This window comes from Mytilus galloprovincialis, chromosome 10 (genome assembly GCF_965363235.1).
Source record: "Mytilus galloprovincialis chromosome 10, xbMytGall1.hap1.1, whole genome shotgun sequence".
NCBI classification, from domain to species: Eukaryota; Metazoa; Mollusca; class Bivalvia; order Mytilida; family Mytilidae; genus Mytilus; species Mytilus galloprovincialis.
In genome coordinates, this window is record NC_134847.1 from 32224927 (window position 1) to 32251684 (window position 26758).

Genomic DNA, 26758 nt, shown 5'->3' on the forward strand with positions numbered 1-26758 from the left:
AGCGGTCGGGAGAAACCGAGATACATCATCGTAGCCTTTCAGACCGGTAAAAGTACGATCGGACTTAAAATGAAGCCGTGTTCGACCACTGCCGGTTGCGAACTATCTACGTCACCCTCAACGCAGAACGCTACCTGGCGGTAGACTTCAATGCCAGTTTCACACAAACCAAGATCGCCAGAGAGTACAACAATGTCGCAGAGTTCTAACTACTTCAAATGGACCGTTTTATCAGCAACTGCAACATTATCCCCTCCGATTTCAACGATCTGTATCTACTGTTTGTCATTGATGTGTGTCACCAGTCCATTTGAATCCGATAGTCAGAAGATGAACGTCGTGTACAAAAAGTAAAAAAATTGATAAAATTCACCTACAAGTAACTCCTCTTTGCCAGCCGCCCTGCCGAAGTCTTTGCGATCGTTGTGATCAACAACTGAGAAGTATGACGGTATCGAAGAGTGGAAGCAAAAATATGTGACAATGGTGTACCATAAATAAATGGATAACACATGGTTTCAGCAATTGCTAAAATCACCAACCCCAAGCATGGGTTTTCCTTCATCGTTTCTGGAAACGACAGCCAAATTCTTACCCGGTTCAACCTCCACTGCAACTCAAGGAATCAAAGACCTACGAGATGGCATTGGTAAATCTGAAAACCAATAATTCCACCCCTAACATTCATATGTATACAGGTAACCATTCCTTCCGCTACTCTCCCGATGATGGTGCCAACTGGTTTTCCATCGCACTGAGCACAGGTTTCCTATGACATCGAAGACATCAACAATGAAATCCAGCGACAGCTACGGCTCAACAAACACAAAACGAAGATCATCCTCGATGCCAACCGGGCGACCCTAAAGCAACGCTGACCCTCGCCAAACTCTATCAAGTAGACTTCAAAGTTGTCAATAACATCAACACCGTCTTGGGATCCAAGTGGCAGATTTACACGTTCGGTATGATCACAAACGGTTATACAGAAGGGGAGCACATTGTAAATATCATCAGAATCAACAGCATTCTGGTGAATGGTGATATCAACCATGAAGTTATGTAAATGGTACACAACAGTCTTCAATCTACAGCTTTTTTTCCCCGCAGACGGTCCCGGTATGAAAATCATTCAAACCCCTAAGAACCTTTTGGTAGTATACTTGCTAGTGAACTTGCGAACCAGCAATCGCATGCAAACATATGTCAACGATCAAGACGGTAGGCTCATCGATCTCAGAGGTGAACATCTCACTATCCGTTTTCATCTTCTTGCGTTTACACAGTGAATCCCAGTGGCAACGGTCTCTACCTCAAATCCCCAAACGCCCGGATTACCTATGGGTATGGACTGTACTTGGAGAGTGGTCAGCAATTCCACGACGGAGCCGTTCTGATCTTATATTGAGTTGCTTACAGTCCCTTCAAAAACATTCCCCTCCTCGGTATGCTCTTATAAAATAAATGAACGATTTAGATTATTGGTACCGACAATGTGTGTCGAATCAACTCGATGCAGAAATTTGAAGGTATCAAACTACCTTGAATGCCTATAAACGTCTGGACAAAGCTGTATCTGCAGCACTGGGTGCTTGTTCTGTGGTTAGTTTGGTGTTAACCAGCAGTACCCTGGGTTCAGCTTTGACCGCTACAGGTCTTATAGCCACCCTTCTTCTGGGGTTTCTAGCTTGCTTGAATGCTACCACCGTAATGGATCTCACACTAATTTCTAGGCATGTAACCAAAAAAAAAAAAAAAAAAGAAACACCACGATACCTTGCGATTGCCCCAGTCCAAAAAGTCCTTGGTTGAGCAATGTATCAGCTCTGCTTTAGCTAATGATGAACAGATCTATGATGCCGAGTTTGGGAAAGTCGTCACCTGCCTCAAAAACTCAATTCAATGGTTTTAGACCCGATTTTCAGGCTTAAACAACATATCCTAACACTTCCAATCATACCGTCCTTATCAAAAATATAAAAGCCGTGGTAATCATAGCCGGTGCGCCTGGTTTTTTTCATCCCATAGCTCACGATTCGCACTGCTCCATCGGTCTCTCTCTTTGCTCCGACGGTGGTCAGCTGTTTGTTTAGTCTTTCACATCCCCAAGTGCGGATATTTTTCCCTTTGCAGCACAAGGTTATGATTTTTGCGAACCCACATTTCGTATCAACTTCATGTCAACATCTTTAATGTCTTTGACAATCCAGGGTGAGTACTGACTAACTTCTCGCCATTTGAGAGTTTCCTCAGCAGTATTTTCCAAAATTTCTACCTCTTGTGCCATATTCTCTTTCTGATCAGACATATTTGTAATCTTACAATCCATTGTGTTTATTATCTGTGGATTTTTCTTGGTGTGTTTTCTTTCTTCCACAAAGATACATTTTCCCACGACCCCAACTCCCACTTTTTTCCCTCTTAACCTCGTCAATGAGCGTGCAAGATTTTCGAATTTTTCGGTCCGGTCCCAGCAGAAATTCCCCTCAAAATGTTCACGCATATTTCGATGTTTAAGTCCTTCGTTACTCCGCGGATTAAATTGACTATATACCATTTGTTCCTCTTTTTATAAGCTTCCGAATGGGGTATTAGGTAGATCTGTAATAAAGGGCTGAAGGGTCACAGTATTCCATTCCATTATTCAAAATATCCATTTCATTATCCAAAATTGACTGTTTCTTATTTTTCACACGAATTGTGGCATTTAACTCCCCCGTAACCCCTCAAATGGTCATTGCGGTACATATTGGTTTTTTTTTCTCAATTTATTCATCTATTATTTCGACATCATTTAAGTCCGTCGTTACTCCTCTAATATGCGTTGCCAAACATATTGACTATATACCGTTTGTTCCTCTCGTAATAAGCTTTCGAATGAGGTATAAAGTATATCTATAATTAGGGGATAAATGGTCGCAGCATTCCATTCCATTATTCAAAATACCGAATCATTATTCAAAATTTGCTATTTCTTAATTTTCAAGCGTAATTTGCCATTTAGGTCCTCTGTAATCCCTGTAATGGTCATTGCGGCACATAATGTTTATTCTCAGTTTATTCTTTTATTAATAAGCTTTAATTTGGTGTAAAAAAAAAATTCTGAATAAGAGGGGACGGGTTGCAGCAGTCCATTCCATTATTAAAAATATCCATTTCATTATTCAAAATTGCCTATTTCTCAATGTTCACGCGTAATTCGATCTTTAAGTCCTTCGTTACTCCTCTAATATGCGTTGCGGAACAAATTGACTATAAACCTTTTGTTCCTCTCTTGATAAGCTTTCGATTGAGGTACAATATATATCTGTAATTAGGGGCTGAAGGGTCCTGCCAGTTCATTCCATTATTCAAAATATCCATTTCATTATTCAAAATTGGCTACTAGTATTTCTCAATGTTCACGCGTAATTCGATCTTTAAGTCCTTTGTTACTTCTCTTATATGAGTTGCATAACAAATTGACTATATACCTTTTGTTCCTCTCTTAATAAGCTTTCGATTGAGGTATAATATATATCTGTAATTAGGGGTTGAAAGGTCCTGCCAGTCCATTCCATTATTCGAAATATCCATTTCATTATTCAAAATTGGCTATTTCTCAATGTTCACGCGTAATTCGACCTTTAAGTCCTTCGTTACTCCTCTAATATGCGTTGCTGAACAAATTGACTATATACCTTTTGTTCCTCTTTTAATAAGCTTTCGATTGAGGTATAATATATATCTGTAATTAGGGGTTGAAGGGTCCTGCCAGTCCATTCCATTATTCAAAATACCCATTTCATTATTCAAAATTGGCTATTTCTCAATGTTCAGGTGTATTTCGATCTTTAAGTCCTTCGTTACTCCTCTAATATGCGTTGCGGAACAAATTGACTATATACCTTTTGTTCCTCTTTTAATAAGCTTTCGATTGAGGTACAATATATGTCTGTAATTAGGGGCTGAAGGGTGCTGCCAGTCCATTCCATTATTCAAAATATCCATTTAATTATTCAAAATTGGCTATTTCTCAATGTTCACGCGTAATTCGATCTTTAAGTCCTTCGTTACTCCTCTAATATGCGTTGCGGAACAAATTGACTATCTACCGTTTGTTCCTCTTTTAATAAGCTTTCGATTGAGGTATAATATATATCTGTAATTAGGGGTTGAAGGGTCCTGCCAGTCCATTCCATTATTCAAAATACCCATTTCATTATTCAAAATTGGCTATTTCTCAATGTTCAGGTGTATTTCGATCTTTAAGTCCTTCGTTACTCCTCTAATATGCGTTGTGGAACAAATTGACTATACACCTTTTGTTCCTCTTTTAATAAGCTTTCGATTGAGGTATAATATATATCTGTAATTAGGGGCTGAAGGGTCCTGCCAGTCCATTCCATTATTCAAAATATCCATTTCATTATTCAAAATTGGCTATTTCTTAATTTTCACGCGTACTTTGTCATTTAGGTCTTCTAATATTTGTGGCGGAACATATTGATTATAAGCATGTTGTACCTCTTGTAATCAGCTTTCGAATGAGGTATAAGGTTTATCTATAATTAGGGGCTAAAGGGTCGCAGCACTCCATTCCATTATTCAAAATATCCATTTCATTATTCAAAATTGGCTATTTCTTAAATTTCACGCGTATTTTGGCAATCAGGTCTTCTAATATTCATTGCGGAACATATTGACTAAATACATTTTGTTCCTCTTTTAATCAGCTTTCGAATGAGGTATCAGATTTATCTATAATAAGGGGCTAAAGGGTCACCGCAGTCCATTCCATTATTCAAAATATCCATTTCATTATTCAAAATTGGCTATTTCTTAATTTTCAAGCGTATTTTGGCATTTAGGTCTTCTAATATTCGTTGCGGAACATATCGACTATAAACATGTTGTTCCTCTTGTAATCAGCTTTCAAAGGAGGTATAAGGTTTATCTATAATTGGGGGCTAAAGGGTCGCCGCAGTCCATTCCATTATTCAAAATATCCATTTCATTATTCAAAATTGGCTATTTCTTAATTTTCACGCGTATTTTGGCGTTTAGGTCTTCTAATATTCGTTGCGGAACATATTGACTATATACATTTTGTTCCTTTTGTAATCAGCTTTCGAATGAGGTATAAGGTTTATCTATAATAGGGGTTAAAGGGTCGCCGCAGTCCATTCCATTATTCAAAATATCCATTTCATTATTCAAAATTGACTTTTTCTTAATTTCATGCGTATTTTGGCAATCAGGTCTTCTAATATTCGTTGTGGAACATATTGACTATATACATTTTGTTCCTCTTGTAATCAGCTTTCGAATGAGGTATAAGGTTTATCTATTATTAGGAGCTGAAAGGTGGCTGCAGTCCATTCCATTATTTAAAATATCCATTTCATTATTCAAAATTGGCTATTTCTTAATTTTCACGCGTATTTTGGCATTTAGGTCTTCTAATATTCGTTGCGGAACATATTGACTATGAGCATGATGTTCCTCTTGTAATCAGCTTTCGAATGAGGTAAAAGGTTTATCTATAATTAGGGGCTAAAGGGTCGCCGCACTCCATTCCATTATTCAAAATATCAATTTCATTTTTCAAAATTGGCTATTTCTTAATTTTCACGCGTATTTTGGGATTTAGGTCTTCTAATATTCGTTGCGGAACATATTGACTAGAAGCATTTTGTTCCTCTTGTAATCAACTTTCGAATGAGGTATAAGGTTTATCTATAATAGGAGCTAAAGGGTCGCCGCAGTCTATTCCATTATTCAAAATATCCATTTCATTATTCAAAATTAACTTTTTCTAAATTTTCACGCGTATTTTGGCAATTGGGTCTTCTAAAATTCTGTGCGGAACATATTGACTATCTACATTTTGTTCCTCTTGTAATCAGCTTTCGAATGAGGTATAAGATTTATCTATAATTAGGGGCTAAAGGGTCGCCGCAGTTTATTCCATTATTCAAAATATCCATTTCATTATTCAAAATTGGCTATCTCTTAATTTTCACGCGTATTTCGGGATTTAGGTCTTCTAATATTCGTTGCGGAACATATTGACTATATACATTTTGTTCGTCTTGTAATCAGCTTTCGAATAGGGTATAAGGTTTATCTATAATAGGGGCTAAAGGGTCGCCGCAGTCCATTCCTTTATTCAAAATATCCATTTCATTATTCAAAATTGACTTTTTCTTAATTTTCACGCGTATTTTGGCAATTAGGTCTTCTAATATTCGTTGCGGAACATATTGACTATATACATTTTGTTCCTCTTGTAATCAGCTTTCGAATGAGGTATAAGATTTATCTATAATTAGTGGCTAAAGGGTCACCGCAGTCCATTCCATTATTCAAAATATCCATTTCATTATTCAAAATTGGCTATTTCTTAATTTTCAAGCGTATTTTGGCATTTAGGTCTTCTAATATTCGTTGCGGAACATATCGACTATAAACATGTTGTTCCTCTTGTAATCAGCTTTCAAAGGAGGTATAAGGTTAATCTATAATTGGGGGCTAAAGGGTCGCCGCAGTCCATTCCATTATTCAAAATATCCATTTCATTATTCAAAATTGGCTATTTCTTAATTTTCACGCGTATTTTGGCGTTTAGGTCTTCTAATATTCGTTGCGGAACATATTGACTATATACATTTTGTTCCTCTTGTAATCAGCTTTCGAATGAGGTATAAGGTTTATCTATAATAGGGGATAAAGGGTCGCCGCAGTCCATTCCATTATTCAAAATATCCATTTCATTATTCAAAATTGACTTTTTCTTAATTTCATGCGTATTTTGGCAATCAGGTCTTCTAATATTCGTTGTGGAACATATTGACTATATACATTTTGTTCCTCTTGTAATCAGCTTTCGAATGAGGTATAAGGTTTATCTATTATTAGGGGCTGAAAGGTGGCTGCAGTCCATTCCATTATTTAAAATATCCATTTCATTATTCAAAATTGGCTATTTCTTAATTTTCACGCGTATTTTGGCATTTAGGTCTTCTAATATTCGTTGCGGAACATATTGACTATGAGCATGATGTTCCTCTTGTAATCAGCTTTCGAATGAGGTAAAAGGTTTATCTATAATTAGGGGCTAAAGGGTCGCCGCACTCCATTCCATTATTCAAAATATCAATTTCATTTTTCAAAATTGGCTATTTCTTAATTTTCACGCGTATTTTGGGATTTAGGTCTTCTAATATTCGTTGCGGAACATATTGACTAGAAGCATTTTGTTCCTCTTGTAATCAACTTTCGAATGAGGTATAAGGTTTATCTATAATAGGAGCTAAAGGGTCGCCGCAGTCTATTCCATTATTCAAAATATCCATTTCATTATTCAAAATTAACTTTTTCTAAATTTTCACGCGTATTTTGGCAATTGGGTCTTCTAAAATTCTGTGCGGAACTTATTGACTATCTACATTTTGTTCCTCTTGTAATCAGCTTTCGAATGAGGTATAAGATTTATCTATAATTAGGGGCTAAAGGGTCGCTGCAGTTTATTCCATTATTCAAAATATCCATTTCATTATTCAAAATTGGCTATCTCTTAATTTTCACGCGTATTTCGGCATTTAGGTCTTCTAATATTTGTTGCGGAACATATTGACTATATACATTTTGTTCGTCTTGTAATCAGCTTTCGAATGAGGTATAAGGTTTATCTATAATAGGGGCTAAAGGGTCGCCGCAGTCCATTCCTTTATTTAAAATATCCATTTCATTATTCAAAATTGACTTTTTCTTAATTTTCACGCGTATTTTGGCAATTAGGTCTTCTAATATTCGTTGCGGAACATATTGACTATATACATTTTGTTCCTCTTGTAATCAGCTTTCGAATGAGGTATAAGATTTATCAATAATGAGGGGATAAAGGGTCACTGCAGTCCATTCCATTATTCATAATATCCATTTCATTATTCAAAGTTGACTTTTTCTTAATTTTCACGCGTATTTTGGCAATTAGGTCTTCTAATATTCGTTGCGGAACATATTGACTATATATCTTTTGTTCCTCTTGTAATCAGCTTTCGAATGAGGTATAAGATTTATCTATAATTAGGGGGTAAAGGGTCGCCGCAGTCCATTCCATTATTCAAAATTGGCTATTTCTTAATTTTCACGCGAATTTCGGAATTTAGGTCTTCTTATATTCGTTGCGGAACATATTGACTATATACATTTTGTTCGTCTTGTAATCAGCTTTCGAATGAGGTATAAGGTTTATCTATAAAAGGGGCTAAAGGGTCGCCGCAGTCCATACCATTATTCAAAATATCCATTTCATTATTCAAAATTGGCTATCTCTTAATTTTCACGCGTATTTCGGCATTTAGGTCTTCTAATATTCGTTGCGGAACATATTGACTATATACATTTTGTTGCTCTTGTAATCAGCTTTCGAATGAGGTATAAGGTTTATCTATAATTAGGGGCTAAAGGGTCGCCGCAGTCCATTCCATTATTCAAAATATCCATTTCATTATTCAAAATTGACTTTTTCTTAATTTTCACGCGTATTTTGGCAATTAGGTCTTCTAATATTCGTTGCGGAACATATTGAGTGTATACATTTTGTTCCTCTTGTAATCAGCTTTCGAATGAGGTATAAGATTTATCTATAATTAGGGGCTAAAGGGTCGCCGCAGTCCATTCCATTATTCAAAATATCCATTTCAGTATTCAAAATTGGCTATCTCTTAATTTTCACGCGTATTTCGGCATTTAGGTCTTCTAATATTCGTTGCGGAACATATTGACTATATACATTTTGTTCGTCTTGTAATCAGCTTTGGAATGAGGTATAAGGTTTATCTATAAAAGGGGCTAAAGGGTCGCCGCAGTCCATTCCATTATTCAAAATATCCATTTCATTATTCAAAATTGACTTTTTCTTAGTTTTCACGCGTATTTTGGCAATTAGGTCTTCTAAAATTCTGTGCGGAACATATTGACTATATACATTTTGTTCCTCTTGTAATCAGCTTTCGAATGAGGTATAAGATTTATCTATAATAAGGGGTTAAAGGGTCGCCGCAGTTCATTCCATTATTCAAAATATCCATTTCATTATTCAAAATTGGCTATCTCTTAATTTTCACGTGTATTTCGGCATTTAGGTCTTCTAATATTCGTTGCGGAACATATTGACTATATACATTTTGTTCGTCTTGTAATCAGCTTTCGAATAGGGTATAAGGTTTATCTATAATAGGGCTAAAGGGTCGCCGCAGTCCATTCCATTATTCAAAATATCCATTTTAGTATTCAAAATTGACTTGTTTCTTAATTTTCACGCGTATCTTGGCAATTAGGTCTTCTAATATTCGTTGTGGGACATATTGACTATATACATTTTGTTCGTCTTGTAATCAGCTTTCGAATAGGGTATAAGGTTTATCAATAATGAGGGGATAAAGGGTTGCCGCAGTCCATTCCATTATTCAAAATATCCATTTCATTATTCAAAATTGGCTATTTCTTAATTTTCACACGTATTTTGGCATTTAGGTCTTCTAATATTCGTTGCGGAACATATTGACTATAAGCATGTTGTTCCTCTTGTAATCAGCTTTCGAATGAGGTATAAGGTTTATCTATAATTAGGGGCTAAAGGGTCGCCGCAGTCCATTCCATTATTCAAAATATACATTTCATTATTCAAAATTGGCTATTTCTTAATTTTCACACGTATTTTGGCATTTAGGTCTTCCAATATTCGTTGCGGAACATATTGACTATAAGCATGTTGTTCCTCTTGTAATCAGCTTTCGAATGAGGTATAAGGTTTATCTATAATTAGGGGCTAAAGGGTCGCCGCAGTCCATTCCATTATTCAAAATATCCATTTCATTATTCAAAATTGGCTATTTCTTAATTTTCATGCGTATTTTGGCGTTTAGGTCTTCTAATATTCGTTGCGGAACATATTGACTATATACATTTTGTTCCTCTTGTAATGAGCTGTCGAATGAGGTATAAGGTTTATCTATAATTAGGGGCTAAAGGGTCGCCGCAGTTCATTCCATTATTCAAAATTGGCTATCTCTTAATTTTTACGCGTATTTTGGCATTTAGGTCTTCTAATATTCGTTGCGGAACATATTGACTCTATACATTTTGTTGCTCTTGTAATCAGCTTTCGAATGAGATATAAGATTTATCTATAATTAGGGGCTAAAGGGTCGCCGCACTCCATTCCATTATTCAAAATATCCATTTCATTATTTAAAATAGGCTATTTCTTTTTTTTTTCACGCGTATTTTGGTATTTAGGTCTTCTAATATTCGTTGCGGAACCTTTAATAGCTGACTATGCGGTATGGGCTTTGCTCATTGTTGAAAGCTGTACGGTGAGCTATAGTTGTTAATGTCTGTGTCATTGTGGTCTTTCTGGATATTTGTCTCATTGGCAATCATACCACATCTTCTTTTTTATATTTCCTCATTTTTATGCATATTGTGGCTTTTAGGTCCTCCGTAAACCGTCTTATGGTCATTTCGAATCAAAATATAGCTATAGTGTCACAGTCAATTTTTTTTATATTTTTTTCACTATTCACCGCTTCAATTTGAATAATGAAACATAAACCATTTCATTATTCATTATTCATTTTTCAATATTGAATAGTGAATAGTGAACTATTTCATTATTCATTATTGAATAATGAATAATGAACTATGAATAATGGACGTACTTCAGCGCGGTGTTCTTATAAACTGGTATGACTCTTGCCAGTTTAAATGAGGATGGAAAAATACATTTTTTGATACTCAAATTAAAAATATGACAAAGTGGTAGTGAAATAGCATGAGAAGACATCTTTAAAAATTTTGCACTTATGGTATTAAGGCCTGTTGCTTTTGATTCATCTAGTGCTTTTAGATGTAAACACACAAAATCATAACTCATAAGTGGTATAGAAAAATACACGTCATCTGGTACATGACCCGATATAAAATCACCAAGTTTGTTAAAACAACTACTAGAATTGTTGATGTTTTGATCTATATTAAGATTATCTGTGATATTTGTGAAATAAGCATTAAAAACATCAGCAATGCCTTTTGGTTCTAAAAGTTCCTTTTTGTTACAATCACTTATGATTTTTATACTGGTATGATTGTCGGTACCGCTGACAGTATGTAGGTGCTTCCATAATTTACTGCTGTTGCTCTTTTTTTGTTCTATGATATTGGTATAATAATTTTGTTTAGAGTTTTCGATGAGATATTTGACTTTATTTCTCCAAAGTCTATAACTATACATATCTTTTTTCTTATGATAAAAATCACGTTTTCTCATGCTATCTAGAATTTCATCATTCATCCACTCATTTTGATACAAACGTTTTACTCTCTTTTTAATGAGTGGAGCATGATGATTTAATACTTAAGTAAAAATATTCAAAAAAGACAACAGTGCTTCTTCGGGGTCATCAATTCCTAATACACAATTAAATGAACACTGTGATATGTGATTGACAAAATCATTTTCATTAAAATGTTTAGTAGTTCTGAACGTAATATATTCATGAATTTTCTTTTTCGATTTTAACCCTCTTTTGTGAGAAATGAATACTGGATAATGGTCACTGATAGAATACTTCGGAACAGATATAAAATGAATATTATGTGGTTCATTGCTATAAATATGGTCTACCAAAGAGGAAGATGTTTGTGTGACTCGAGTAGGAACTGAGACTATTTGAGACAAGTTAAAAATGTTTTTTAAATGTGACCATTTAGCTGGAATCTTTCTCGACGACAAATTAATATTAAAGTCACCCAAAATAATCATTTCCTTATCTTCAATATCGACATTTGTTAACATTAATTCAAATTTTGTAACCCACTCTGCATTACTTTTTGGTGGTCTATAAATGTTACCAATTAATATAGGTTTCTGATGAACAAAAATAATTTCGATCCACATTGATTCTATATCATCATTTTCCAAATCATATCGTCTTATTGTGGTTAACATGTTAGAAATATAAATTAACAAGAATGTGTCCTCAGTACACGAATGCCCCACTCGCACTATCATTTTCTATGTTCAGTGGACCGTGAAATGGGGATAAAATCTCTAATTTGGCATTAAAATTAGAAAGATCATATCATAGGGAACATGTGTACCAAGTTTGAAGTCGATTGGACTTCAACTTCATCAAAAACTACCTCGACCAAAAACTTTAACCTGAAGCGGGACAGACGGACGGACGAACGAACGGACGCACAGACCAGAAAACATAATGCCCCTCTACTATCGTAGGTGGGGCATAAAAACCCACCGCCAGATTTTCCAATTCTGTCTTTTCTGTTTGTATCATAACCCTTAATATCTATTTCTTTGTTTTGGACAGAATCTGACAAAAATGTTTCACTTAAACACAGCACATCTGTGTTAGATTTTGATAGCAAATATTTAATTTCAGAAAACTTTGGCAATATATGATTTATGTTTAAGTCATGAATTTTTTGAGGTAGCACAAAGGAAAGCTAAACTAGAACAAGAGGCCATACGCAGACAAGTTTAACTAGAACAAGAGACTGCGCGTGTAAGCCGGAAAAAGGCTGAACTAAAGGCCAATTTGAACCATCTCGAAGCACAGAAGAAGCCACAGCCGCGGAAACAGAGGCTCGAATTCTGAAATACGATGACAGCCAAGCGTATATGTATAAGGGATCTTTCTGACGAAACAGAGGACCCGCACCAGCGTGTGAAAGATTTCGTCGACAATGTCCTTGTCCCTTTAGTATATTTTACCATCTTTGAATCGTGGTCCTGAATAAATCACATTGCTATTTTTTAGTGTCTGGTACAGATTGGCTGTCACTCTGCTACAAAATTTAACATAGAACCTTATCGTAAAAGATAGAGAACTCTTTTTGTCAGAACACACTGTCAAACATACTATACACACTGATCTGTGTCCACACTTGTATCGTTCTATGATATATTTGATGTCATTGTTAAAGTAATATTTTAAACTAGAGTTATCTTCCTTTATATATATAATATTATTGTAGTTGAAACAATTCATAAACTACAATTATTTCTTCAATTCATCCTTGTGGTAATGCCTTGCAGTACAAAAACGTTCCAATATTTATTTATTTTTAGTTTCCACTGCAAAATAAATGCAATCTTTACCTTTCAAGCACGTTGATTAAATTCAACTTAAAATTCGGTATTAATGAATAGTACAATTTTCTTAACCAACAACAACAACAACAATTTTTAATTGTCAATCAAGACGCCCCGAGGAGCAGTACAATTACAGTTTGAATTAAAGTGTACAAGAAAATAGTATCTCTGCATTGGAATATGCGTAAAACAAGACCGACCTAGTAAATGATTTAGAATAAAATGAGCCATCTATATTCCAGCATACTGTTCAGAATTGTTATAGTTGTTTATATAATTTTGGTCGAAAAGACCGAAATATTGGTGAGTTGTTTACTTGTGTTCGTATATTATATAATAAATGTATAGGTAGTTTACATTTATTTACATGTAATTCCGTGTAATTGCTTAATTTAAAACGATTAAGAAAGTCTGTTTTTGTTATATCATTGACTGAAAATTGCATGGACTCTTACAGGATTTTGTTATCCCAGGCATAGATTACCTTAGCCGTATTTGGCACAACTTTTTGAAATTTTGGATCCTCAATGCTCTTCAACTTTTTACTTGTTTGGTTTTATAAATTTGATTTGAGCGTCACTGATGAGTTTTATGTAGACGAAATGCGCGTCTGGCGTAATAAATTATAATCCTGGTACCTTTGAAAACTATATACAGATATCTTAAGCTTTTTTTCAATATATTTTATTTCAGGTTTGGCGGGACACATATTTTTTGTCAAAGATTTAATGTTTTACTGTCGTCTTTATACATTTTGTTATACACTGTTTAACGACGACTCGTAGATCTATAGTGCTACAGACTTTACTAACCTTTAATGATTAAAATAACATTATTTTAGATGAAGCAAATGCAAAATTAGAATAGACAATTAATATTCTACAGAGGACAAAAGATCTTCTCGGAAAAAAGTAAGTGATACATTAAGATTTTTGATATATTTAGGTAAAAACAAAACGAAGGTTGTATTTCAGCCAATGATAATCCCTTTGAAGAACGTAATTATAAAGGAAACGTAAGGATAACTAATATCTCAATTGAAGATCTTTCCTGTAAAAGTGATATTTCCTGTCATTTGATATACAAAAAGCATACCTTCTGAATCTTTTCACTTTTTACACTAAATGACCCCATCCGCCTACATTTCGAGATTGGAAGTATGATATATGTTATGTAGACTTGATCTTTCATTTGATATGCGACACCACCATTTTCTACAAATTTTGATTTTTGCACTAAATAACCCTATCCAAATCATTTTTGGAGGACAGGAATTTGATATTTGAAATTTACAGGTTAAAACGTTTCATTTGATTTACAACAGCCTTATCTTAAAAGAAAGGTTTTTTTGGCTCTTAACGACACCACCCAAAAAAAAGGCAACAGTGTTACATTTTAACGTTGTGTTTCTTTTGTGTCGTTTGTTTCCTCTTACATGTAGGTCTTAAAAAAAAACCTTTCTTTTAAGACAAGGTTGTTGTAAATAAAAAAAGAAATGGTGTGTTGGACCTGGTTTTGTGGCATGATTATAAGTATACCGATGTTCAAAACTCATAAATCAATAGAAAAAAACAAATCCGGGTCACAAACCAAAACCGAGGGAAACGCATTAAGTATAAGAGGAGAATGACGACACAACATTTAAATCCAACACACACAGAACCGAACTAAGCATTAACCAAAATCCGATGATAATAACAAATATAACATCAAAACTAAATACATGAATTTTTGGATAGAAAAGTACCGTGACACGTCTTATAATAATGTGAATTCACACTCAAATATAAGAAACACAACGTTAAAATGTATCACATACAGAAACGAACTATAATATAACAATGACCATATTCCTGACTTGGTACAGAACATTTTTTAAAGAAAAAAATAGTGGGTTAAACCTGGTTTTGTGGCATGCCAAACCTCCCTCTTTAATGGCCATGTTAAACATAACATTAAAATGACAACACAACATTACAGGACTACAATACAAATAAATAGGAGAACATATTTGACAAAGAAACACACGAATAATAGCTAACAAAAGGCACCAGGTTTAAAATTTAGTACACCAGAAATGCGTTTTGTCCACACTTGTAAGACTTACTAGTGACGCCCAGATACAAAAATTTGAAAGCCAAAACAAGAGCGAAGTTGAACAGCATCGAGGACCAAAAGTTCAAAAAAGTGGTGCCAAAAACGGTCCGGGTTTTCTGTTTGGGACCAGAACATCCCTATTATTTAGAATAATTTATGCTTTTGCAAACAGTAAATTTTATAAAATAACTATATAAAAGATATACATGATAAAAATGAAGTATTAACTAATTACAGAAGATAACCGGATACATTACATAAACCGACAAAATCCAACACAAAAAAAGACACTCCCGAATTAGTCAAGACCCAATCCATTTTTTTGGGACGTCAATTTGATATTTGTAATGTACGCTTTATGGACTTCCATTTGGTATGCGACAACCTCAGCACCAGAGAAGTTTGATGTTTTTAACACTCAATTCCCACCCTTCCCACTGGGATGAAAAAGGGGTTTGAAATTTTCATTTTTGAGTACAGCTCATTTAGACTTTCAATATGATATACATAATGACTGCATTAAGCAAAGTTAAACAAAAATGATGCAATATCAATTTTTTAAATAAAACTTATGATACTTGCAAAGTCAATGTAAAAGATGAAAGTTTCAAATTGATTTTATTTTTGAGTTTTTCATTGAAAGTTTTTGGTAATTAGTCAAACATATACCCGTGTTAAACTCGTCAACTTCTAAAAATTTCAGGTGGTAAGCTGTTGTTTATTCAGAAATGCATGCCTTCGCTCGCAAAACTTTAAAGTGAATTATCTCTGAAACTATAGCAGATATCTCAAATCTTCTAATTGATAAATGATGTGCAGTTGAAGGACACCATTGTAGAACAATTTGGGACATCAAGGTCACAATGAATCATCAAATAAATGATGCTATACAAAACTTGGGAACCGAAAGTCGTAGAGACAGGGGACTACCACCATTCAACTCAGCACCACTTGCCCTTACACATATCAGAAGGTCAATGTCATAGTTCACTTTAAAGGTCAAGATTAAATTTCATCATGACCTGACATTGACCTCAAATTGAAAGTCGTAAACTACTGATCAGTTTTGCAGTTTACAGTCAGGATTCTACTTCGTCATAATTATCTCCCCATTACGCCAGTTCATTTTCACAATCGTAGAAATGGAAGCCATTGTAGGGATGACGCGCTACCAATTTTGCTCATGGAAACCGATAAATTTATCCACACTGTACCATTACGATCCTTATATGTCAGTTGTATTTTAAAAGACAAATGTATCAACTAGCTAAATGAGCATCAGTTAATGATCTTGTCTGCATTGTTTCAACTTAAAACTATTGTCTGATCGGTTGTCAGGTGGAATTTTCGAAAATTCATAAACATTTAATAAAATTCTAATTAAAAATTTCGTGGAAGGGCAGACTAGATTTTTTTAGTGTATAAAGACTATAAACCTTAGTTTTCACACACAAAAAAAAATATATATTTTTTCAAAGATATGCATTTTCATCATCCAACTTGAAAGACTGTCGTCAAGTACTTTCAGTAAAAAAATAGCTATTAGAACACACCTTCTCTGTTTTTGTGATTCATTAGATAGGTATTTCACTTGACCCATATATTTCAACTTTTAGTACTGTTATTTTTTTGTGTTATAAAGTCAATCTGTTGCTTTGATATATAAAAATAATAGAATCTGAAGCGAGACGATGTATGAAATAATCTTACTTTGTACGATATCAAGACAAAATATTCAACTCAAACACGCCCTAACATAAAAAGGTGCACTCGATTTTCTCTTTTCGATACAATTGTTACCCATTTTTTGGAATTTTTTCTTGAGTCACATAATGGAAGGGCAGACACGAAAATTTTTGAACTAATAGATTGATATGTTTTCCGTCCGTGGTAATTTTTTCAAAAAAATCGGAGGTTATGCATTTTCTTCATTCAACTTGAAAGATACCCATATCGTCGACTTGAAATTTAATTGTTCTGGTGAAGGTTCCAAGTCTCTACGACTTCCGGTGCCAGAATTAAAAAAATCTAAAATTATGTATTATCTTTCAAGAGAAATAACTCCCTATAAAGGTTGATAACAAAATAATTGTTTATGTTTATTAACATTGCCATCTGTTCCTGTACCTATTTCAATTCGATTCTATCTTTAATACTTTTTAAGAAAAATGCGATTAAAAGAATTGCTTCAAGGGGATAGAACTCTCAAAGGGGATGATGAAATCCTATGCAGCCTCATATGGTAATACATCATGATAAGATCTACCTATAATATTGTCCAAATAAAGTCATATCTTTACTATCTTTACAAACAACAACGGGGGGAGGGACATGTTAAACAAAATCAATAAAAGGGAGATAAATTTGGTATTGATAACTCCAATAGAAGCAGTAAGAGGGTGTGCCAAAAAAAATGCTGGAAGAAGAAGAAAAAACTAGTATCTCATTTGTTTGTAAATAAACTCATCATAGATACCAGGACTAAATTTTGTGTATACGCCAGACGCGCGTTTCGTCTACAAAAGACTCAACAGTGACGCTCGAATCCAAAAAAGATAAAAAAAAAAAAAAAAAAAAAAAAAAAAAAAAAAAGAAGGCCAAATGAAGTACGAAGTTGAAGAGCATTGAGGACCAAAATTCCTAAAAATTTTGCGAAATACAGCTAAGGTAATCCATGCCTGAGGTAGAAAAGCCTTTAAGTTAGTATTTCAAAAAATTCTAAATTTTGTAAACAGTTAATTTATAAATATAACCATGTCAATGATAATTCATGTCAGCACAAACAGTGCTGACTACTGGGCTTGTGATACCCTCGGGGAAATATATCTCCACCAGCAGTGGCACCGATCCACCCAGTGGTTGAAAATAAACTCATCATAGATACCAGGACTAAATTTTGTATATTAACCAGACACAATTGAAAGGTCTTTCCTTTAAAAGTGGTGTTTTCGTAATGTACTTTAATATTGTGCTTCTTAATGTGTTGATAAATGATGTCATGCATCTAAGACTAAAAGAGGGACGAAAGATACCAAAGGGACAGTCAAACTCATAAATCTAAAACAAACTGACAACGCCATGGCTAAAAATGAAAAAGACAAACAGAAAAACAATAGTACACATGACACAACATAGAAAACTAAAGAAATAAACAACACGAACCCCACCAAAAACTAGGGGTGATCTCAGGTGCTCCGGAAGGGTAAGCAGATCCTGCTCCACATGCGGCACCCGTCGTGTTGCTTATGTGATTACAAATCCGGTAAATAGTCTAATTCGGGAGGTCAAATTCATGAAAGGGAAGGGGATTGTAGTTACGACGTGAGGAACATATCCGATATCCGATATCATTTGTGAAAATTATCCATGCTGATTTGATTGTAGTTTTAAACATAGTAAGAAATTAGATCGATGAAATTTCCACCTTCAATTTGTTAATTTGATTATTTTCAGTATTTTTGTGATTTTACTTTTTCCAGACTAAGTTACTTTCAAACAACACTGATTTTTAATTGTTATTAGGTGTTATGACGCTTGCTCTTCATAAAGCCCCGGTCACAACAGATAATACGATATTTTGTCGTGGAAGATCTATAAAACAGTTGTCGTGGAACTGTCGTGCAAGATGAAAACATATATTTCGCGTGGTCACATCAGCTACGAAATGTCCACGATGGATACACGACAGACGAAAAAAAAATGTAATTTCACCGTCGAAGGTAAGTCGCAAGTTGGTCGTGTGACAGTCGTACGACAATCATGAGTTGTTTGGGGCTATTTTTCAGGTTTTCATGTCATGTGATGCGTGTGTTCCTGTCGTTCGACTGTTTTGAAACATGCCAGGCTCCATCCGCATGAATCCAACGAAATCACCGGCAGATTCCCGCTCCAACTCTTTCATCAGTGTATACTATACTGCCCAAACATCAGGCGCCGTTCTATCCATGGCCTAGTCAACCAACATCGGGCGTTTCGCTGGTTCCTATACTGTTAAACAGGCTTGAATCAACGCTAACATGATATTTTTCTCTTGTTGGAGTCCAGCAAGGCGCCTATTCAGCAGGGCCAAACGTAACCGTTCTTGTGGAATAGCCATCATCTTTAAACGGCTGACAGTATGTTTTTCCAAACATTCATTACCAGCGAATTGTATGCTTCTAAATAAAACAAAAATTTGTTGCACGACGAACGTACAACTGTCGTGCGACATGCAATCAATGTTGTGCCAGCATCGTACAAAATTTGGTATTCGTGAGCCATCGTGCGACTGAATCGATCGTAGGATTGTCGTACGATAGTATTTATTAAAATGGGTTTATGTTGGTACCCACGACAATGTGTTTATCGCACGACAGTTGCGCGACTGTAATAAGACACTCTCACGACAGCCACCAGACAGTGACACGACAAAATATCGTAGTTCAAAAAAGGTGCATGTCCAATTTTCGTCCCACGACACACGACAGCGATACGATGCTCAAAATATCGTGCGACTGTCGATGACCTACGATTGACCAATGTTCATGTCGTGGCGCTGCATAGATGTGTCGTGGGTTCGTATTGACCAGGATAATTTTTCTATAGTTTGCTGATATAATGTTTTATTTCATTAACAGTCTAATTCGTTGAATTTAAAAAAAAAAGATTGTCGGCCCTAAATCAGATATAAAGAATTAATCAATAAAACCGACAAAATATTTATATGATGACTTATTTATTAAAGAATTGAATGTTCATTTTTGTAAATTTATTGGTGTGTAAAAGCGTTGACCAAATCACATTTTGTACAAATCCTCAAGTTAAGATGAGTGTAAAAAACGCATTCAAAACTAATAATTACATATTTTGCTAAGATCATGAAAACACTATTTTTCTCGTGTTTCTTTTATTTACCTGAGCACTTTATTGTTGAAGCGTGGGTCATCATGAATGTTTTCAAGTGAAAATTAAGGTAAATTTGATTATATCGAAAGATTGCTGTTGGCTAATCAAAATAACACACTGTAATGAAACATACAGTCAATGTAATGTAATTATTACATTAGGATAGAACTAAATAACTTAAGTAAAATCAATGATAACAAATTATTAATCATCTATCCTTTGAAGATTTCTGAGGTAGTGATCATATTAATCTGAACATTTATCGCTTTGACTGACGATTAAGGTTAACACCCTTGAAACGTTATATTACCAATTATCTCCTATAAGCTTCTACGAATATCATGTATAGAAAGTGGACACGAGTTACTTACATTTTTGTAATCCTCTTCGTGCTTTCTTGCACATGACGCCTTTACCAACGTCCTTCACTGTTGCCTGTCTTGTGCCTTTATTTCCGCCTCTCACAATGTCATTCCCATGATTCTCAGTTTGCTCTCTATTGTATGTCGCCAAGTTTCTTTTGGTCTCCCTCTGTTTCTTTTCCCCTCTGCTGATGTCCAACAAAGAGCTATCCTTGTGATGTCATGTTTGTCTTTTCGTAGAACATGGGCCAATTCATTTCCATCGCCTTTCTTAGTTATAGGCATATGTCGAATTGTATTTGTAATGCATTTTTGTTCTTTAATGTTTACTTATTTTGTGTTATATCTCATCTCACTATTTTAATACCACATTTTATAAGTATTGAGTATTTCGATACATTTTTACTTCTGTTCTCGTACTAGAAACAGCAATATTTTTTTTTAATTGTTTTCCCCTACTCCATGTACTCCTTACAAAATAAATGTAAATATTTCGGAATTTGATGACACTGTCGTACAAAGTGAGAGGTTTAGCGCTATAAAATCAGGTTTAGTCCACCATTTTCTACATTTAAAAATGCCTGTACCAGGAATATGACAGTTGTCGTCCATTCGTTTTTAATGTGTTTTGTCAATTGATTTTGCCATGATAAAAATTAAATCACAAAAATACTGAACTTAGAGGAAAACCAATTCCGAAAGTCCATAATCACATGGCAAAATCAAATAACAAAACGCATCAAAAACGAATGGACAAGAACTGTCATATTCCTGACTTGGTACATGCATTTTCAAATGTAGAAAATGGTGGATTAAACCTGGTTTTATAGCGCTAACCCTCTCACTTTGATGACAGTCTCATCAAATTCCGTTATATTTACATTGATGCGTTAACTAAACAGACACAATAAAGGAAATAGTCAAAATATGGGTACATCAGTCATCATCGTATAACAATTTTAAAAGGAACAATAAGGGATAAGGGATTTTCCGATTTGATTTTCCTCTGAGTTCAGTTTTTTGGTGATTTTACTTTTTACAGCAAAATTGTTATATACCTGTGTACGGTATTTTAGTTACCGTCATGTTGTCCAAGGTTATAGCTGTCTTTCCTATATTGATGTAACTTCACCTGTAAGCCTCCTTGTTTTTGTTAATTTGTCTTTTGATTGAGTTAACCATTTAAATTGATATTTTACATTGTGTCTTCCTATGTTGTGATGTAGCATCGCTGTTTAAAGTTAGAGTGAAGGTAACCATGAAACGAGATAGTAATAGTAACATCGGTTTTATCAAGACCTTTGTTAGTCCTGTACCTCCATTGCATCTATAAAGAAGAGAACACTAGTTATAAAGTACACACACATGATAACAAATATATTTTAATGGACATTTACAAACGTATAAAGCAAAATTAGTATATAATTATGACTCATATGAATTTTTCATGAAAAAAAAGATCGCTGTTTTATGAACTATGACAATACCTGTATTTCATTTATTTATAGATATAAGTTTTAATAATTTGAAATCCTAAAATATCAAACCCTGAATAACATGTTTGACGCTTTATCCTATATGAAAGGGTATACACATTCTCTCTAGATCCTATACTGACAAGTATTTTCGGTTTAAAAAAAGAACAACTTTTAGCTCAATTTTATTTCTGTAAAATTTTGTGTGACACTTTATGTCCAAAAGTCCCTACAAACAATGCCGAATATCTCTTTAAGACGTCATCTTTAATTTGATATTTTTACATAAAAGAGAAATCTGTAGCACATTGCACATTAATCATACTATTTTTGTATCGCTATTTTGAATAGCACTGAAATCTTGTTGGTAGTTGACTACATGTTCATTTTTGTATCGATTTATTAGTAGATGGAGATAGGAAGATGTGGTATGAGTGCCAACGAGAAAATTCCCCAACCAAGCACCAATTCATAAAAGTAAACCATTATAGGTCAAGGTACGGCCTTCAACAAGGAGCCTTAGCTCACACCGAACAGCAAGCTAAAACGAGCCCCAAAAAATACTAGACTGTAAAACCATTCAAACTGGAAAACCAACAGTATAATCTAAAAAAAAAAAAAAACGAGAAACGATAAACATTTGTGAACCACATAAACAAACGGCAACTACTGAAAATCAGATTCCTTACTTAGGACAGTTGCAAACAATTTCTGCGGGATTAAACGTTTTAATGGTACAAAACCTTCTCCCTTACCAGAAACAATAATGTAGCATTACAACATAGAAAGATGGATGGATTTTTAGCTCTTTATCTTAAGATATTGGATTAAAAATAGTTTGGTTTACCATTGATAATGTGTCAAATTGCGAATGCAGTTTGTATTAAACTGGTATAGTTACGTCGTATTTATCTCACCTGTTAAATGACTTCAGCAATGACCTATCTCAATCCCAGTGAGAAAAAAAACATAAAAATAGGGTGTCTTCCTCCTATTCCCACTTTTAAAAATGCTATTCCTTCAATTCCCACTTGCAAATAACAATAGATGTTTTGATAAATAATTTGTTTTTATAACAATCAAGGTTAATTAGAATTTCACCTAAGATTTACCTGTATATTTTTTTTAAAGCATAACATATTTGGTACACTGTTTAGATATAATACCTTGTTTATTTGTAATATGTTTCTTAAAAATAAAGAAAAATAATGATAAATAGATTGGAGTTAGATTATTTTTTAATTTTTGAATTTGTAATTGAAAATAAAGAAAAATTATGATAAATAGATGGAGTTAGATTTATTTAAAAAAAAAATGAATTTGTACTTAAAAATAAAGAAAAATGTTGATAAATAGATTGGAGTCAGATTTATTTTAAAATTTTTAAAAATGGAAGAACTAGTTAAACTCAGAACCGACGACACACAAGAACTTGTAGAGAACATTCCAACTTTTCCATCTTGCAAGAACACAATGTACAAAAAACGCAAGAATAACCTTCCAGTTTTACCAAAAAACTGTTGACCAAATCAATATAGATCTCTGCCACTACAATGTAACACCAACTACAAATTCAGCCTACCACTATCTTCCTGAACTATGAAGTCGCCATCCGAAGTGCAGCATACTCTGTATTTTCTGGTATCAACGAAAAAGGCTGTTTCTTCCACTACACGCAATGCATCTGGAGAAAAGCACAAGAAACAAGTCTTCAGCTTCCATACAAGAATGACGACAATATTCATCAACTTGTACGCCGTGCTGCTGTACTTCCACTTATACCCTTTGCTGAGGTTGAAGATGTGTGGTTTAACACCCTAACAGACATAGATCAGATTGATACAAACATACAGTGATTGTCGAATGTTTGTGCTACAATGTATTATTTGAGTTATTGCTGTTATATAAATTGTGTTATTTTATGCTTGCTTGAATCTACAGTTAAATTTGTGTTATAAAAGTTTAAAATAATATACATTTTGTACTTATTATACGACCGCAAAAATTTTAATTTTTCGTCGTATATTGCTATCACGTTGGCGTCGTCGTCTGCGTCGTCGTCGTCGTCCGAATACTTTTAGTTTTCGCACTCTAACTTTAGTAAAAGTGAATAGAAATCTATGAAATTTTAACACAAGGTTTATTACCACAAAAAGGAAGGTTGGGATTGATTTTGGGAGTTTTGATCCCAACATTTTAGGAATGAGGGGCCAAAAAGGGCCCAAATAAGCATTTTCTTGGTTTTCGCACAATAACTTAAGTTTAAGTAAATAGAAATCTATGAAATTTTAACACAAGGTTTATGACCACAAAAGGAAGGTTGGGATTAATTTTGGGAGTTTTGGTTCTAACAGTTTAGGAATTAGGGGCCAAAAAAGGGCCCAAATAAGCATTATTCTTGGTTTTCGAACAATAACTTTAGTTTAAGTAAATAGAAATCAATGAAATTTAAACACAAGGTTTATGACCACAAAAGGAAGGTTGGTATTGATTTTGGGAGTTGAGGTCTGAACAGTTTAGGAATTAGGGGCCAAAAAGGGGCCCAAGTAAGCATTGTTCTTGGTTTCCGCACCATAACTTTAGTTTAAGTAAATAGAAATCTATGAAATTTAAACACAAGGTTTATGACCACTAAAGGAAGGTTGGGTTTGATTTTGGGAGTTTTGGTCCCAACAGTTTAGGAATAAGGGGCCCAAAGGTCCAAAATTGAACTTAGTTTGATTTCATCAAAAATTGAATAATTGGGGTTCTTTGATATGCCGAATCTAACTGTGTATGTAGATTCTTAATTTTTGGTCCCGTTTTCAAATTGGTCTACATAAAGGTCCAAAGGGTCCAAAATTAAACTTAGTTTGATTTTGACAAAAATTGAATCCTTGGGGTTCTTTGATATGCTGAATCTAAAAATGTACTTAGAATTTTGATTATTGGCCCAGTTTTCAAGTTGGTCCAAATCGGGTCCAAATTAAACTTTGTTTGATTTCATCAAAAATTGAATAATTGGGATTCTTTGATATGCCAAATCTTACTGTGTATGTAGATTCTTAATTTTTAGTCCCGTTTTCAAATTGGTCTACATTAAAGTCCAAAGGGTCTAAAATTAAACTAAGTTTGATTTTAACAAAGATTGAATTCTTGAGCTTTTTTGATATGCTGAATCTAAACATGTACTTAGATTTTTGATTATGGGCCCAGTTTTCAAGTTGGTTCAAATGGGGATCCAAAATTATTATATTATGTATTGTGCAATAGCAAGAAATTTTCAATTGCACAGTATTCAGCAATAGCAAGAAATCTTCAATTGCACAGTATTGTGCAATAGCAAGAAATTTTCAATTGCACAGTATTGCGCAATAGCAAGAAATCTTCAATTGCACAGTATTGTGCAATAGCAAATATTTTCAATTGCACAGTATTGCGCAATAGCAAGAAATATCTTATTGCACAATATTGTGCAATAGCAAGAAATTTTCAATTGATTGGAGTTATCTTTCTTTGTCCAGAATAGTAGTTGAATCAACTTAAATCATTGTTTTATACTATTCACTTTTACTACCAACTGATAAATTAAAACAATCTTTACCATTTAGTGATAACAAGCACCTTTTGTTACATTTTAATATTTTATGATGTATTTAAATGAGTAGTTATTGTTGCAAACTCCATTAGAAATTTGAATTGAGATCAGTTTTGGAAAAAGGGAAAGGGGGATGTGAAAAAAAAATGGGGGGGGGGTTAAATTTTTCTCATTTCAGATTTCATAAATAAAAAGAAAATTTCTTCAAACATTTTTTTGAGAGGATTAATATTCAACAGCATAGTGAATTGCTCAAAGGAAAAAAAAGTATTTTAAGTTCATTAGTCCATGGAACATGGAAAAGGATAGTGCGAGTGGGGCATCCGTCTACTTTGAACACATTCTTGTTAGAAGAATTTTGCAAAATACCTTACTAGGGACAGAAAGTAATGTAATCCCTCTCCAGTTGTCACAGTTGTGTAGATTGCCTTTCTTTGGTAATTTCACAATCAGGCCTTTGCTCCAGTCTGTACCATGCCAGGAATATGGCAGTTGTTATCAAATAGTTCGTGTATATGGATATAGGAAGATGTGGTATGAGTGCCAAGGAGAAAATTTTATCCAAATAACAATTTATAAAAGTAAACCATTGTAGGTCAAGGTATGTTTGGGTTTGTTTTTGTTGCGCTTCAGTGTTTCTATTGTTCCGTTATCAGGGATCTCCATGGATGAAAATTGAACGATGGAGGAACTTTCACCATCACAAAACGTGTCTACGCCGTACAGTGTAGTGCGATCGAAAGTATTTCATTCCTCCATATAAGGAATAGTGAAAATGCTATAATAATCATTGCTTTTTAAATTATATATATATATTTATTTGAATTTTCATAATAGAAGTATAAATATTTTCAATAATTAACAATAAGTCGAGAATAACCAAAAGCTGTTATGAAGGTCCCCATGTAGTTTTCTTGCTATTTTTGGTAATTGGAATGGGGGTTAAAAATCATGTGCCGATGATGTGAAGCTTATTTTTCACTGACACTGCCAAATTTAGAAGTCATGAACCCATGACCGGTATGGCTGATTTGCAGCAACAATAAAACGATTCGTACAGGTTATGTAAAAGGTTAAAGAGATTTGTAAAGCAAACGTTGACATATGAAAAGTTTTTTAATGACTTAATTTAGAAAATTGATGCTATGCAACATGCATCTTTCGAGTCTGAATAGAAACCGGAAACGCGGATGTATCAATT